Genomic DNA, 16,952 nt, shown 5'->3' on the forward strand with positions numbered 1-16,952 from the left:
TGGTCTGCATTTTGCTATTCCTGATCATAATTATCAAGCAGACTGCTAACTTTGAGATCCTCTCTGTCCGACGACAATAAGATCTCCGAAGATGTATAAGATTCTACAAAGAATGGAAAATCTGTTATCGACCGTTGGTAACAACGGCATTTGTCGTACCGACCGATTCGCGCGATTTATCCCACAGCCCCTAAGATTTCCTCATTTTTGTTTTCAATGAAAACCGTAAAATACACTATTTATAAATAAAAAGAATCACTATCGATGTGGCGTATCACGCACGAAAAAATAATATGACGATTGTTAACTCTTTCTTACGTCTTTTGTTAACTAAAGATCGTGGCGATATTATGTGTGGATTAGCAGTACTACATAGTTAAATCTCGAGAACGAAACTCTTAATATAATTTAATTAAATTCTTAATCTTTGTGTATCTGTTGTGTTAATGTCAACTATAACCGAACATTGGTGTTTGATTATGATTTTTATTGCAGAAGTTCGAGAATTACTTAGACATAGTGATAGGCGAATATACATTTTCGATATGACTTTAACTTTGGTCCTGTTTAGTTTATAGAATTATGGAGGAATAGCTTTTCGAATTGGGCATTAGAGTTAAGGGAGTGATCCTATACGAATGCACAGAAGTTCTTTGAAATTCGTCAGAGGAATGACTACCCATAGAATATTTATTTAAAACTTTACACATTTATTTCTCTAGATTGTGTTGTCTGTGAATTTTGAATTAAAGACACTTAATAATTTATTTTAACCATATGACTATTTTATTGACAGAATTAATGATATTCCAACATTAGGCTAAAGATAAGTAATACTAGAAATAGTTAACCTGAATATTCCCGCTGTCTTGCAATGAGGATACCTAACAGTCGCGTACATTTTATTGTCCTCCAAGTTGCACAGTTGAATGATAGATGGCGGCGTAACTAAAAATGACTAAAAAGCACACTACCGATTGACATGATTCCTCATAAAACGTTGTACCCTCACGAGCAAACTCGGCTTCCGCTAGGGGAAAAAGTGATGTAAGGGAAAGACCTCCTATCACTTGGTCTCGGAGTTATTGAAACTTACGCGAAATTAACATTCGGTTTAACATTTATTTCAGTATTTGAAATAAATTTTCCAAAATGGTAGGAAGCTCTTTTCTTACGCCACTTTTGCCCCTAACGGAAGCCGAGTTTGCTCGTGGGTGTACAGGATATTAAGTAGAATGATGCTATGAAGAAAAAAGTATACTTTAAAAATTGTTTTTGGTTATATCCAGGCTGATGATTGATTCGGTAATTATTGCCTGTTGTCGCATAGCTGTGTGTGCCTGTGAGGCCAGGTTACGCCCAATGGTTGGCTAACTAAATCGAACTGTCTTGCCGCGGATGGGAAGCCCTCAGAAGCAGTCTGCGAGTATGACAGGCACGTCGCGAGGCGAGCGTCAGCCATCGGACGGCGAAGGGGGCGTTCGTGCGTGAAGATCCACCGAAGGCCGTGACGAAATTCCTGGCGTTCCCGCGTTACACGTCGCGCGCGGACGTAGGTGTGAACAACACTTTACGCCGTCTGCCCCCCACGGGCAATTTGCTGGATTTATGATTTAACGCTCGTCCCGGGAGATCTCGCGCACAGGACGTTCACGTCTCCTCCACCGGCGAGCTGCCGCTGTTCACGCCGGATATTCATTAGAATAATTACCGTGGACGAAAAAAACCGCGCGTTCATTCCGCGATTAATATACCGAACATGACGGAGAACAATTTTTGTACGATTTGTGGCGTGACAAAGACTCGAAATGTTGACATCAGGAATCATTTTACCCATGTGCTATATTATTGTTTTTTGTTTTAATTACAACAATGCCCCGTCAGTATGAAAGAAAAACAATGCGTCGAAGCTGTTTTTATTTAAATATAATGTAATAACTGTAATGCTTTTTAATGTTCGTCGTATTTACTATCAGTAGGTATAAAATGATCCTTAAGTGTGCCTTCAATGAAATGTGAATGAAAAATATAATTGATAACGTAGCTAAATTTTATTTAAGCCAATGATAAGATAGATAGACTAACTTACAAAAACTACTTTACTTTTATTTAAAGAATGAGCATTTGTAATTTTTATATAAATTACGCCTTGAAGGGATCGTTTCAGACACCTTTCCCCTACTCGTAATTTGTTACAAGTTTAACACTAGAACTACCGAACCCGTCAAAATGACGGATTTCAGATTTTTTTATTTTACAATTACTCAAATCCTAGAGAATTTCCATGGGAATTTATGTTAACTTCTAATTGTTTATGTACCTTGTATTACACTATACTAAGCTGTATTGTATTATATATTACACGTATTAATATATCACACAATTTACCTTAGCATACATTCAACGCTGGTAGTTCTAGTGTTAAATTAATCTTATCGACGCTTTTAAAAAAAATTGGATTTAATAAATAGCAAGTGCACAACGAATACACACAACGAAGTGATTATTCAAAAGTGTTCGGGAACTGCTTACGAACTGTGTGCGAACATGTTACAAGCAGTGTTTGCGAAAAGATGGTGTAGTGGTTATAAAATGTTTGCGAACAGTGTTTGTGAACTGTTCGCTGGTGAGTACGCACCTTAATATATGCTCGTTGCATTTCCAGTGAATCGCCGAGATAATTTTTCAGAAAGTGGTACGACATACGCTCGAAAGCCTAAGTCATAACACAATACTCCTTTATTCTCCAAAAACATAGACTCGTGAAAACAACCAGAGATTTTACGAAATTTCGTGAAATTCTGTTCAAAATCGAATACGCGTCTGATCGTTTGCGACGATCGAGACACGGTAAATACAATTTCCAATGGATACTCAGGCGCCCAGCCGCGATTCCCCCGGAAGTCTCTTCCCGTTCGCGGTGCCATTAATTCGACAACGAAAGACTTCATTCACGGCGACGTGGAATTAAACGTCTCGCGAAAATTCATTATCAGCGTCGCGCGCCCCCGAATACAACGAGAGTTAGAAACTCAGCCGCCAGAATTGATGCTAATGGAGTTAGCCGAGCAGCTGGCTAACTCGATTCCCGTCCGTTTTCGCGTGGGTAATCGCGTTAGTATCGGTTCTGGAAACAGGAAGGCTGACCTCGCCCTCTAGTTTCATTAAACGGCGCGCGAGGCGACGTTCAAAAGCAGTTTTCGCCTAGGCTACGGAGAACGGCCCTTCTCGCGTTCACTTCGTTAGGAAAGAAGGGTGGGTGAGAAAGAGAGAGAGAGAGAGAGCCCAGTGGAACTACCTTTTCAGTCCTCATGGAGAACGCCGCTGCCTTCTCTTATTCGTGGATCAATCGAATTACACCCGCTCTGCAAACTGTTGCAGCTTCCAGTTAGTACTTTGTCTCTCGCTGCTCCGGTCCTACGGTTCGTTTGTTGTAATTGATGCTTTAACGAAGTAATGCTCAGATTTCGACTTATTCAGCTGGTTACGAGTTGGCGTCACCTTAGCTCATTTGATTGCATTTATAAGGATGTCAAATTTGAACCTCTTAAAACACACACACGAAATAACTCGTGTAAGAAACGATTGAAAATTAAGGAGCCAAGAAAACTCGCGCAAACAATGATGGTTTGGCGGCAATCTGTAGACTGGAAAAATGTGAAAAGGAAAGGAGAGGGAGCGTTTCGTCCTGGGCCTGCTGGTGGACTCGTCAAGTAAGGCTACCTAGCAGACCCCGCCTTAGACGCAGGGATATACGATGGTCGGTTAAGGACGTATATACATATACGAACGAGGAAGGCTTCGGGTAGTTGCAGGAATGGTGTCAACTCGGTAGACCCCTGATGGCGAATGGAGGTAGTGCCGCCACAATGGTATAACCGAATATATATTTGCTACGTCGTCTCGAACAGTGCGTGTCAAACGACTGCAGATACAAGAATGACCTTCCTCGACGGGGAGGTCCCTTCGTCGTCGTCCACGGAAAACTCCTCAAGGGTCCGTGGCTAATTTACGATATCCCAGGGGTCCTGCTGTCAGGCCCCGTTACTCCGCTTGCCTTGACGTAAACAGTGCAGCAGCTATGCTATCTGGGCATTCGGTCGTGTTTATACGACGCTTGATTTCTAACACTCGATTTTACGATACTGGCAGAAATGTGCATGCTCCAATGAATTCGGGCAGCGTAGATTTTTATGCTACCATTATGTGCAATACATATTCTAATAAACTTTTGCAATGAATAATAATCTGTAGAGAGTCACCTTTATAAAAAAGAAAAAATGATTATTTCAGTATTTGCATAATTTAATCTAATTTTTAATCATTTTTGTAACTTTTCATTGGACTGAAATATCGGGATTATTTACATACGCCCATCGATAAATACAAGCGTCAGAAGTCCGGCTTTTCAAAAGTGTGCTTTATTTACGACTGTTCAGTCTCTCCCGAACAGCCCTACGGTTCCGACGTGTGCAACAACGTACGCTAGTAGTAAAAATTAACCAACACATAGTGGCGTTGATTACCAATCGCACCGCGTAGCCAACGCTACCGTGGAAACTCGATCGGCAGACTCACGCTCTGATTGGTCGGGGTTTTCCGTTAATATCTCGTTAACAAAGCCTTGGATAACATTTTTGCTATGGAAAAAATTATTTCAAATCATCCCGGGAACCCCTCATTTTCGGGAATTGAAGCTATTTTGGGACACCCTATAGAGAAAGAAAGTCAGACTTTGTCAGACTACGCGTTGTTTATTTACTGTGAATCTTCATGTGAACATTATCTCTTAAGTATTTTATTTAGGTAGAAGTGAATTGGAAACATTCTTGAATTTTGATTAAAAATTCAATTTCACAATTTTTCACACGTAGATACGAATAATGTTACAAATTCATAAAGCCATAATCTACGTATTAATAAGCAAACCGAATTTTTATTATTGTTAAGGGTTACAGATCAGTGTAGGGGGTTAATAAACTCTCCTCATTCTTCAAACAACCAACTATTACATCCCGGACAAAGGTCAATTCGCAATTAAACCCTGGACAGTACCTCGAATCTACGTGAACCTTAATTAATTGCCTGTTCGTTAAAAAACTGGCCTCGATAGAATCGCCAGGAATTTTCCTTCGTGTTGCAAACCGACAAGCAAACGTTCATTTGTTCCCACACTGACAGCAGTACAAACTCGCAAGTTTGTAGATGAATAGATCAAGGAGAGGGGGGTCGGCAGGCGGTACGCGTAATTTTCGCTAATGATTGCATTGGCAATTTGTTAGGGGGCTTTTCTATAAATCTTCCTTAACTAATTACTCCTTACAATCGCAACCCTCGAAGAAGGCCAAACGGCATTCGAGTGAAGCTCGCAGTTAAACGCTAATTATTATCCTCGTCCACTATAAATTAAACTGCCAGACACCATATGGTATCGTCGAGTGGCTCTCGCGTGTGGCGCACGTTCGGCCACGTCCCGGGGATATGTATATGGAATATTCGTTTGTTTGCCCTCGCCTTATTCAATTTTCTGCCCTTGAGCACCTATGGCTGTCCCGTAGCTCGCCATCTTTGTCCCTCCGAGTCGCCACTTTCAGGAGTTTTCATGTCGACGGTGAATTTTGTGCAAGAGCTTTTTGTATCAACCTATCGTATGCTTTCTTTTTCAGTCGCGATCGAAAATCTTTCAATTTTAATAGTTTCAACCTGCAGTACCTACATGAAACACAAACAATTTTTTTGTTATCCGATACTAATAAGATACAAAAATATGAGTTACCCTTCAGTTGAGAATGATTGAAATTCCATCAGTGCCCGGTTCGATCAATAACGAAACGTCGTTGACGGACGTTCGCCGTGGTCACAGCACGCCGAGGGCCAAAGTAGCGCGGTATTCTAGATGAAAGGTGCCGCGCTATGTCGCCTTCGCGAAGCAGTTAGGGTTCCCTCTCCCTCCCAGCTCGTTCCGCCGATCTACTACACAGTTTCTGTTAGTCCCATTCCCAACTCCGTACAATGGAATCGACGTTAAAATGTTGGCTATGTCGATTACCAGCGATGGATGTATGAGATAATGAAAAGGCTCGTCTCCTTTGGCCGGGTTTCACTTCCGTGTCTCTTCACCCACCTCCTCTCTCTCTCTCCGTTTGCATCTGTATCTGCCTTTGTCTCAGCGGTCCGTTCTAATCCCGGCTTGAAAACGCAGAGGCATCCCTTTGCATCTGTATCTGCCTTTGTCTCAGCGGTCCGTTCTAATCCCGGCTTGAAAACGCAGAGGCCAAAAATTTCCAGAATTTGGCATTAATCGTACGGTAGCTACTCGACACCGATTTCTTGCTATGCCTGTAACCTCGTCTCCCGTTACCAGAAGCCATTCTCCTTTTCCACAATTACAACGGAATCACGCGCGCACGTAATCGTACCCGCATCGCTTCATCCGCGTTACCTTCGCGTTCACCACTGTGTAATACTGTTAACAGCAATCCGGTTTCGCGATGGCGATGATGGATCTTTAATAATCCAGAGGTCAGGGGTCGATGGAGAGTGACAATTAGAGAAACTGCTCGATCGGTGGAAAATGCTTGTTTGTAGAGACGAAGGATTCAGTATGGGTGTGGGGGATAAGCCTGACCCTACGGAGGAAAAACGGTGTTTGTGGTTTGTTGCTCGTAAGTGGACGACGGATGATTAGACAAAATTTGCTATTTTGGAAATGCATTTATAAACAGTAAAATAAACCATTAGGAACTTGCGTTACCTGTTAAGGGTTTTATTAAAGATAACATAGACATATGATCGGGTTTTATTAATTTGTGTATTTTATCTTTACGTTGCACACATTCGCATATTATAAATACATTAAACAGTTCCTGTATTCGTGAAATTCATGGCAGAATTAGTTGATTTAAGTGGTATAACGTTGTGATTATGGCTATACTGCGAGTTTGTACGTTTATATTAGATGCAATTAAGAAAAGCACTACTGAATCTAGACATTAATGAAACTTAAATTGAATTTTATTTTTTTCCATAATTAAGAACACTTGTAACAGAGAAAATATTATAGATGCATACTGAATTTCACGTTTTACAAATTAATATAGATAACCGTGAATTTTCTTAAACGCTTACAACCTACTTATATCTATTTGAAGGTTTCCATGTTCATAATTAGAGGAGGTGTTCCTTAATATGAAGAATTTTTCAATTTTTATGATTTTCTATGAACTGTAATGTGTATTATATTGCATATCATCTAGTATTATTATAGATTGAGCATTATGAAGATAGGAATATTTTCTTTATTGTCCTTTGAGAATATTTTCAGTTTATAATTTTCAGCATATCAAGTGTTACAATAACCGAAATTGTAGGATATGAAATAAAATTAAGTGAAATTGTACCAAACAAATCAGACTTCTTTTTCCTTATTTAAAATGGAAAAATATAACTTTTCGAAATGTGAAAAATGATCTACATATATATATATCTAACATTAATGGCTGTTGAGGTAGAAAATTATTTCAGGATTAAGTAAAATATGATTTACAGTTTTTATAATTAAAGTTCGTGTACTAACAACTGACTGTCTTTAGAGAATTCAAATCATGAAACACTGTCGAGTTCTATCTTAAAATTCATCAACTGAATTCGCGCATAAACATAAAATCACGAAAATCTTCCCCAAATCTTACTCAAGTCGACTTAAATAGATATTTAGTTCCAAAACATATTGAAATATAATATACGAGGATCGGGAATTTCAACAATTTTCAGTATCCGATACTCGTTTTTGGATCAAATTCGTTTCATATTGACGAAGACCAAAATGTTCAAACTTGACATTTTTTACTCTATATTTCGAAAAAAAAAAAAAAATAAGAATGTCCTATTTCATCTAACCGTGTATTTTCGGGTTCTTGCACACCACTGGTCAAGCACCAGTCGTTGAAGCAAATGAACTCCAAACGGCTAACTACCGATACACACATTTTAATAGAAAAGCGTTGTACGTTTCACCGATTTGCAACTTATGCATTAAAAGTTGGGATTCCTGGCAGCAGTAACCCCTAACTGTTTAGTAAGTAAGCGTTGAAATGTTGCAGACGTGTTGCTAACGGTTCGATTTTTCCCTCTGTTTCAGATGCCCAAATGGAGCAGGGGTACCGGTCCGAAGTCCAAGAAAGGGCACTCGTTGTATCCTTGCAGATGTTCAATCTGATTTTAGAACGTGGCGTGTCCTTGCTCAAGTCTCAGTTGGACAGCACCGAAGAGCCGAGGATAGTTGTTAGCGAGGACATGCAAGTCCTTTTACCAGCTATCAAGGTATTTCCGTTATCTATGGCATATCTAATGGGTCCCTATCAAGATCTCTTTTTCCGAGAAACTTTTGCTGTACCGGGAAAACTGCGTCATTTTAATTGTATGGAGGTTAATCGGCTGGGGAATCTTGAAAAAGAACAGTATGACAAACGGTTTGCGTGGTCTCTCCGGTCGTTAGATCGATTTATTCTTCCATCCAAATGTTTTTTTTTTTCGAATTTTTGTATACATTGATGACTAGTTAGGAAAACTTGCTTGGAACAATCGGAGTTTGTCAAAAATCAGTCATTGATATCGTGGGGGAAAATTGTGAATGAGTGAAGGATCGCTGTGTTCTATATTAATGGCTTGAAATAATAGAAATGATAAAGATTTAAGTATATACAGTGGACTCTTGATATATTGCCGCGCAAGGCACTTCCCCTCCAGACGTACCTTCACGCAACCCAAATTCGCTCTCACACTACATACGTTGTGTACGTCGTCCCCATCAGTACGATCCAGCTCTTGTGCAGGTGCTGGGGCCGTACTCCGGGTCGAAGAATTGAGTAATATTTTGCACATAGCTCCATAAGTGCGACATACTCGGCTCCGCTTCGGAGCATTCCTGACAAGGCGGAAAGGTTTTCATATCCTCATTAATTTGTTTTTTGCCCGAAGTCGAGCCTCTGTTTAGCTTCTGTTTACTCTGTTTTGATTGGTTCTAAAGGGGGGCTCCCCAAGTGGTAAGAATAACGCCGTTGCTCGTGTCGCATTCACCGAGGAATCACTGTACATACGTAGAAACCGTACAGAGCATTATAATAAATATAGATTATAAGTTTTTTTGTATGAACTGCTGTACAGTGAAAATATTGTTTGGGAATAATATGAAATAGTATATTCAACAATTATATTAAAACCATATGAAGCACTATATTTAACATTTTGACTGCCACGTCACCCAAATATGGGTGACACGTACATTGAAAAGTGTCTGGATTATTTAAACACTGTTATAAAATGTCTGCATGAAATTAATATCACAGTATAATTTAAAACAAGACCTACATCCTCTATTAACTAAACACAAATATTTTCCACAATTTATGACTTAAAAAACGAAATAAAGCGTGTCTGGCTACGTACGGCTTTTTTCACTGTGGCAGTCAACGTGTTAAACAATCGACTGCATTAAGTAGAGAAAACATCATATTGAAGTATTAACGATTCTTTTTATACTTTCGATCACCCTGTGGACCTACGTGGTATCAAAATTTTTGATCGTGCAAAAAATAAATCGTTACTGTACTTCCATTCAGACAAGTTTATGATTTTTTGTGGACTTTGATTAGGAACTGGCGGTCGACATCTTTGTAATCCGTCGCATTTAACCAGCCGAGAATTTATGACGCAACGCAGGATTCGCACCCACACAAGGTCTATTGCTAGCCGTTATCAGGTCCTGTTTCTGGTCCGTTCGTGTCCCGACTTATTATGCAACCCAGCGTTCGCGATTAATGCACCTATCGCGCGTAAGCTATTCACGCACGCTCCATCGATAAAGGTCAACGTATGACACGGTATTAGAATCGCGGTGATGTCATCGTTTCTTCCTGGTTCTGGTTGGGGCAGAACAAGGATGCTCGCCTGCGGTGCGTTCCGACGACTCGTACGCAGGGTGGTTTCGAATCATCTGAAGACATTCGCTTATAAACTGTTCTGTGCATCAGTCTTTTTCTATGATAACAGTAATACAGTGAAATGCCGATTTCGCGAAGTTGGGTAGATGTCCCAGTTAGGTACTGCCACCTTAAGATTGTAGTCTAATTTCATGTAATCATTTTACGTGTTGTTTAACCTAAAAACCGTCTCGGATTCTAACATAATATTATTTAATATATCTTACATTAAAAAAAGAATAGTTTTATACATTAAATATGAGAAACTAATTAATTGAAATCTGCGAGCAATGTGTACTTAACTGTCACCTTAAAAATTAAAATAATTCTTATATACTTTAACGATTCATTTTGTACAATAGATGTAGGTTGAATAGTAAAGTTATTGCTCTCTCTCTTTGTATGATTTTGCTATCACCTCCTACTTACGTAGTCGCATTTTTAACGTTCAAATTGCACTTACACTTTTTCAACATTAATTTTGAAATAGTAGGTACATATAAATACGTGTATTTCTTCGTTTTTATGTAAATTAGAGTCTGTTTAATAATAACATTAGTTGCACTTAAACCTCTATACATTACCTTTTAATTAAGTAAAATGAAAGGGTGGGTAGCATTGGGGACCCTGTTTCATACTTTTTGTCTGCAGTGTATGTCATAAAAATTGGAAATAAAAGAACGGGAACACATCGGGAACAATGGCATTATTTCCTTTAAAAAAATGAATGAAACACTTTTTGCATCCATGATTTTGTATCCTGTATTACTTTCAAGTATTTCTAATCATATCCGAATAAAATCTAATGTTCATATTCATTACAATGTGTTTTCAATTTAAAGGTTGCATATTTAACTTGAAGTTTGCTCAAGAGTAGTATAGTGGACTCTAACGATATTGCCACTGAGCAATTTTGGGGGCGGTACGAAACAAATCTTAAACAAATTTTTCATCAAGTGTAAATAAAATTCACTTTAATGTCGTTGATTGTGGTTTCATATTGCTAAATTGTTGTCGTCTAGTGAAATTTGTATCGAAAGAGTGATAGGTATCGAGGCGCAACCTGGCGCGGGAAATAATGGCGAGTTTTGCTCTTCTCCCAAGTAAAACCATTAATATTGTCGATAATGTGGACGCGATACAAGACTGCTAGAATACGTTTCACTTTCAGAGAATGGATGGAAGTTGGGTGCAACTAATAAAATATCTCCTAGGCCTTTCTATAAATAGGAACGTTTTTTCTTCTCTCAGTCGGGGCTATCTTTCATTGTTGTAACTTTTTTGTTCTAGATTTGGTGCGATTGGATGCTCTGCCACAGCACCGTTTGGAATCCGCCGCCATCTTGCACAGACTACAGAGTGGGGTGAGTCTTCAAAAATCTATACCATTTGTAATGTTTGAAATCTTAAAATATGTCTTTTCAACGAAGGATACAAGCGCGTTAAATTAATAAATATTAAGCAACATTAATTTCTTTTAATAACATCAATTGGTAGTAATTGATTGTTGGTAATATTAATTTTTTATTGGTATTAGAATATCTCGATAAATCATAATTATGGCCTTTAGTTTATTGTTGGTGTATAATTTTTTCGCAACATCCTATGAACGCCTAGTTTTTTAAAGGTGTTTTTATTATATGGGATGTCTTAGACCAGGTAGTACAACCAGGCAGGAGGTGATTCTATACGAAAGTTGAAAAGAACGTTGAAAAAAGAAATAAAACTTTTTCGAGTGACGCTTCGTTTTCGAGATAATTGAACTTGACAATATGTTAGATATACGATCACTGGAATAGGACTTGGCTAACGCGTATATTCACTGCCGGTCGTGTCTACCTATTTGTAGCATGAATATTCGAAAAAATTTATTCTGTTTTTCGACTTATTTCTTCTCATAGAATCACCCGCACAGTTGATAATACTACCCGACCTGTGACACCCTGTATAGCCATCGACAGGGTAGAAATACATCTATTTTATAACAAAAGTTAGAGGTGGGGTGTAACTTACTTATTGACTGCCCTACGTATATTACAATTCTCAACGCTTTGTATCATACTTCTTCAGCGTATAGTTCGTCCATTTGTTAATGTAGTAACATATACTATTAATTAATCTTGTCCCTCCAAATTTGTAACTACATGCACAGATAGCGTTTTTAATCGATGAAAGCTTCAGTTAACAGGCTAATAAATAACTCGAATAATATGATAACGTAAGGAAATGACAAACACTGGTTTTACGCTAGTCTACTCGTATCGGTGTGACTTCCGGACCCCCTGATGAAGTTAGCTGCAATGCTTGCGAAACGTTGGGAAAGAATTCCGCAAGGACACGACTTGCACCTGAAATCCTCAATAGTGAGAACTGTATGATTTCAACTCTTTACTCTACCAGAATTTGAAAATACTTTTGCCGATCTGACCCGAATGTGTTGGATTGGCCCGGGCAGCCTGCTCGAGACGATCAAGCTACCCGAACATTCGTATGTCTCGGGTACCCGTTCGAGCTCGTTCGAATTTTACCAACCCGACCCGAGTCCGAAATCTAATTTTTTATTCTCACTGATATAACACGCGAGTTTCTGTCACGGCGTCACATTAAATGGCGACATAGTCATTCATATTTGTCAATATCGCGAATAAAAGCACCATTTATTCTATAAAACAATAATTAGAGGGAATTAGTCAGCTAACCTAGGTCTCCCCTACTTTGTGATCGCGCGCGACTAGTGGCAAGTGGAAATAAGGCTTAAGGCCTAAGCACAGGCAAGATATAAGAATAGACCTAACATGCAATGTAATTTTCTGTCCCATGCTTTGGGGGCGTCAGAAGCCCCCGTACCATTTCAGTATTGCTTTCCTTGTTAATGAAACCGGGACAATAATGTATGTATGTATCGCTATATGAAATTACAGATGTGTGTGTGCTGTGTGGCATCACGATGTCAAACGTAGGTCCTGAAGTCGTACACTTTTATGTGGTTTGCGTTCGAAACATTTTCGTGGGACACTTAATCCCATAAGATGGTAGGTCTATTCTTATACCTCAACTGTGGCCTAAGTCACCTATCATAAATCGATGGTAAAATAGCGATAGGTCATCTGCCTTTGATTCCACTCGAAATACTTTGACGCTGACATATAATTTCCAGGTTATAATGCCGGTAATGCAAACGGTCAGTTGTTTTCATTTGCTAGGAGAAAACCGAACGAAATTTTAGTTCAATCCTTCGATATGGTTTTCGCCATTTCCCATATTACTCGACGAGCATTGAAAACTTTTCGCTTATCCGTGCGTCGTGAACACGCAACCGCTGACGTAAGTACATATCAGAAATAAATTTTCCCGGGCGCCAGCTTTGCGCGCGGTCGCGTATATTAGGATCAGCAGTTTCACCAGGGGAGGAGAAAGAATGCCCTCGATATCTCGAACTCCCCTGATCCAGCGGTTTGCGGTCTGCGGTCAGAATCCTGGCTCTTCACTCCCCGGCGTTCGGTCGGTAACTGTTGCGCGACGCGCACGCTCGCCAGCAGATTACGCTACGGCCACAAATTATTCATTGAAAGAAGTTGCCTTTGTTTTCTTTGTCGACGATAATTTTGTAACCTTCGACTTCATTCTTGCACACGATCTCGGGACTCGACGTAGCATTCTAAATGCCGCAAGATCGGTACTTTTGCAGTGAACACGTTCGAAACACTGACGATCAATGTCTTTAGAAATTGGTTTGTAATTAATACTGCTTCTCTGTTGTTAAACTGCAAAGCTTTTGAATTAACGTCAGTGGAGATCGATGTTGTGAGAAATTTTCCGATACATTGGCGGTTTAGTGTAGTTTTTAGAGAAACTTCTTCTTGAACTAACAGATTTTTTTAGATAACACAGTAAAAAGTTTAATGAAAATAATGGTGTGTGTAGCTTATTTAGGACTTAATATAATATTTAATGGAGGAAATGACTTGGTTAACCTTCTGTTACACAAAGATGGAACTGTTTTATAAAACAAGAAGATAAAATACTACATTTACCATATGCATATCTGCATTAGTCAAATTCGTTGCTGTTAAAATCGTCAGTGGTGGTGACATTGGAGGAACTATTCGTAGCAAAATCATTATCTTCTAAGGAAGATTCATTGATTTAAAAAATACTCCATATATAAAAATGTATTCTTATCTATCAGTTTCGGATAAAAAATTCGTTTTTGAACATTTTTCCACTTAATTTCATCAACTCTCGGATGATCCTTCACCACCCTCTACCGACTTTTTTACTCACTTCAATATTCTAAACAACAGGACCTAACAACCAATCAGAGACCAGCAACACCTAATATTTCCACCAAACCTTCCACCTCTCCTGACCAGGCGAACTGACTGCCTCCAACACTATATTTTTACGCTCGACTAAAATATCAGAAATTGATAAACATTCAAACTCGTCAGACCATATCTGTAATCATCTCAGTGGAAATGTACCATTTTGTTAAACCACCGGATTCCAGTGCAAATTCGTTACTTCCAACGCACCGTTTGAATCAGCGTTTTCGACGTTAATTCGCTCTCTTCTCTTCCTATCATTACGCCACACGTTTTTCCCGAAAAAAAAAAAAAAAAAAAAAAAAAACACACGGGCATACAATTTTTGTAGCTCAATAAATAATTGCTCGCATATACGTATGTATAGATAAATCGAGTAATGCCTTTTTAAGTGTCCCTTATGTGATATTTTCGATTTTATATTACAAAGTTGTTTTACACACATTACTTCTGCATGTACCTACATTACAATGAAAAGTTAAAGTAATTGGTGCAGAATAAGAACAATAGAAGATGCAATATTACACGTTGCTCCCCCTATGTTTAATTTTCTTTCCATGCATATACTGAAAAAAAAACTAAAAAGAATTTTGCCGTAAGTTTCGGGCTTTCCAACTACTGTGCGTCGTGAACAGACAAGGGAAACAATTAATTGGTTTCCATGGAAATCCCCGTGTCTTATCGTCCCGATAAATCACGGAACGAGGTAAGAAACATTGCCGCCGTACACCGGCGTCCGCCCGTTGATGTCTCTAGCAGCCACAACTCCGAACTTTCCCATCCCTGAGAAATTGATGTCCGGGCGAGAATTAATAGTCCAACACAACAGTCATAATTCAAGACACCTGAAGTGTCAACCTGAATTAATAGTCTCTCGCAGCTGCGACAGGAACCGAACGTTCCGTGTGTGTTGGCTCGATCCCTCAGATCCCACCGGTCTCGGGGCCAACGAGATTAATCGGTTCGACGAAAGCGGGCGTGGATCGCGCGAAACTCCGCACGCACGTGTTCTCCGCGTCAAATTAGAAGCTTACGCCCCGGCCCGTTAATTGCGCGAGGGAATGGAGGGGAGGCCAGCCGCGAGGATCGACCAAGGAGTCCAAGCCTACAGGAATCTTCTCTCGCCGTGAACCTCTGCGTGACTGTAGATCGAGTTTTGATACGATACGGCGGTTGACCGTGACCCGCGTCACACTTCCACCGCCGCTTCTTCCACGCGGCTTTGGTCATCGCACTTTCGCGCGAAATTCAGGCTGTGTGGCTTGTCCTGCCGCCGTTGTTGTGTGAAATGCAAACTGTTTCTTGATAGGAGCGTAGGGAGTGGGTCCTGAGATACTGGTTCAAGTCGAGATAAACTTGATTTTATATGTTTGCGGTAGACACTATCGCACGGAAAATTGAAGGTCCTTAGCAGAGAACAAATGAAACTGTTAACTGTAGTAAATAAAAGTTATTTACAGAACTTTTAACTTTCCAATTATTTCTTTTCTGTTTTATGTTAACTCTATAGGTTAACACGTTAACTTTATTATGGAAGTTCAGTTTTAACAGTTATCTTGTATTCCATTAATAAAAGTTCTGAAGGATCATATACTTTTTAACAGATATTTTAAGGTAAAATACAAACGTTAAGGTTATTTTTTTAAGCATTTGAAAGTAGGATAAGTGTAGAAAAGAAGGCAGGTTGTGATTTTTATGTAATTGTTTTATTTTACTAACAGTGAAAGGGCAAATAATTACGCGGCAACGTATGACTGCGGTCGCGCGCCAATTCGCGGCACTCTCGCCCCAAACGTAAACATTTTAAAATTGCATATTTTTTGTTCGTTTGTTCATTCCACGAAAAGTCTTCTTGACACAACTTTAACTTTTTTAAAGGTGAATAAATAATTTTATTTAACTGCAAATCTTCCTTACTTCTAAAAAAATAAAATTTTTCTATTTATGCCAAAATAAAAGTTTCCGTAAATACACTTCATTTTATAACTGTTTTTCTTTTAACAGAGAAGATAATAGTAAAAAAAGTACTGTTATTTGATAACCAATTGAAAATTTTAACAGTTTCATTCGACCCTTGGTACTTAGGTAGCGTCGCACTTTTCTATTTTGTACGATAAATAATGACAACGTTTTGTGCTATGTTACCGTACAGTTTCTGAAAAAAGGGTCTCAGAGTTTTGGAGCTTATAGTACTCACCGAGAATTGATATATGTACTACTGTGATCAAAAAGTAAGGTGAAATTGTCATTTAAAACTCCCGGGCATTAGGAAGGCAGGTAAATTTTTTTTCCTACGTTGGTAGGACTGTCTATGACATTTGCCAAGCGTCTGTTTGTCAAAAGGTTTAATTATCTTCGAGTTACACGTGTTTTTGTAATGGGCGAACAACTCTTGGTTCCTTCATCACGATAATGCACCATGTCATACTGCATTGGTTCTGCGCGACTTTTTTGCCAAAAACTCGACTCATATCGTTCCGCAACCACCGTATTCGCCTGATTTGGCTCCGTGCGACTTCTGGCTATTCAGCAAACTCAAAAGGCCAATGCGGGGACGCCGTTTTGACACGATTGAGGAGATAAAAACCGAATCGAAGAAGGTCTTGAAGGCTATACCGGAAAAAGACTATTCCGACTGTTTCGAGGA

The sequence above is a fragment of the Dufourea novaeangliae genome, unplaced genomic scaffold, assembly GCF_001272555.1.
Source record: "Dufourea novaeangliae isolate 0120121106 unplaced genomic scaffold, ASM127255v1 scaffold108, whole genome shotgun sequence".
In the NCBI taxonomy this organism is placed as follows: Eukaryota; Metazoa; Arthropoda; class Insecta; order Hymenoptera; family Halictidae; genus Dufourea; species Dufourea novaeangliae.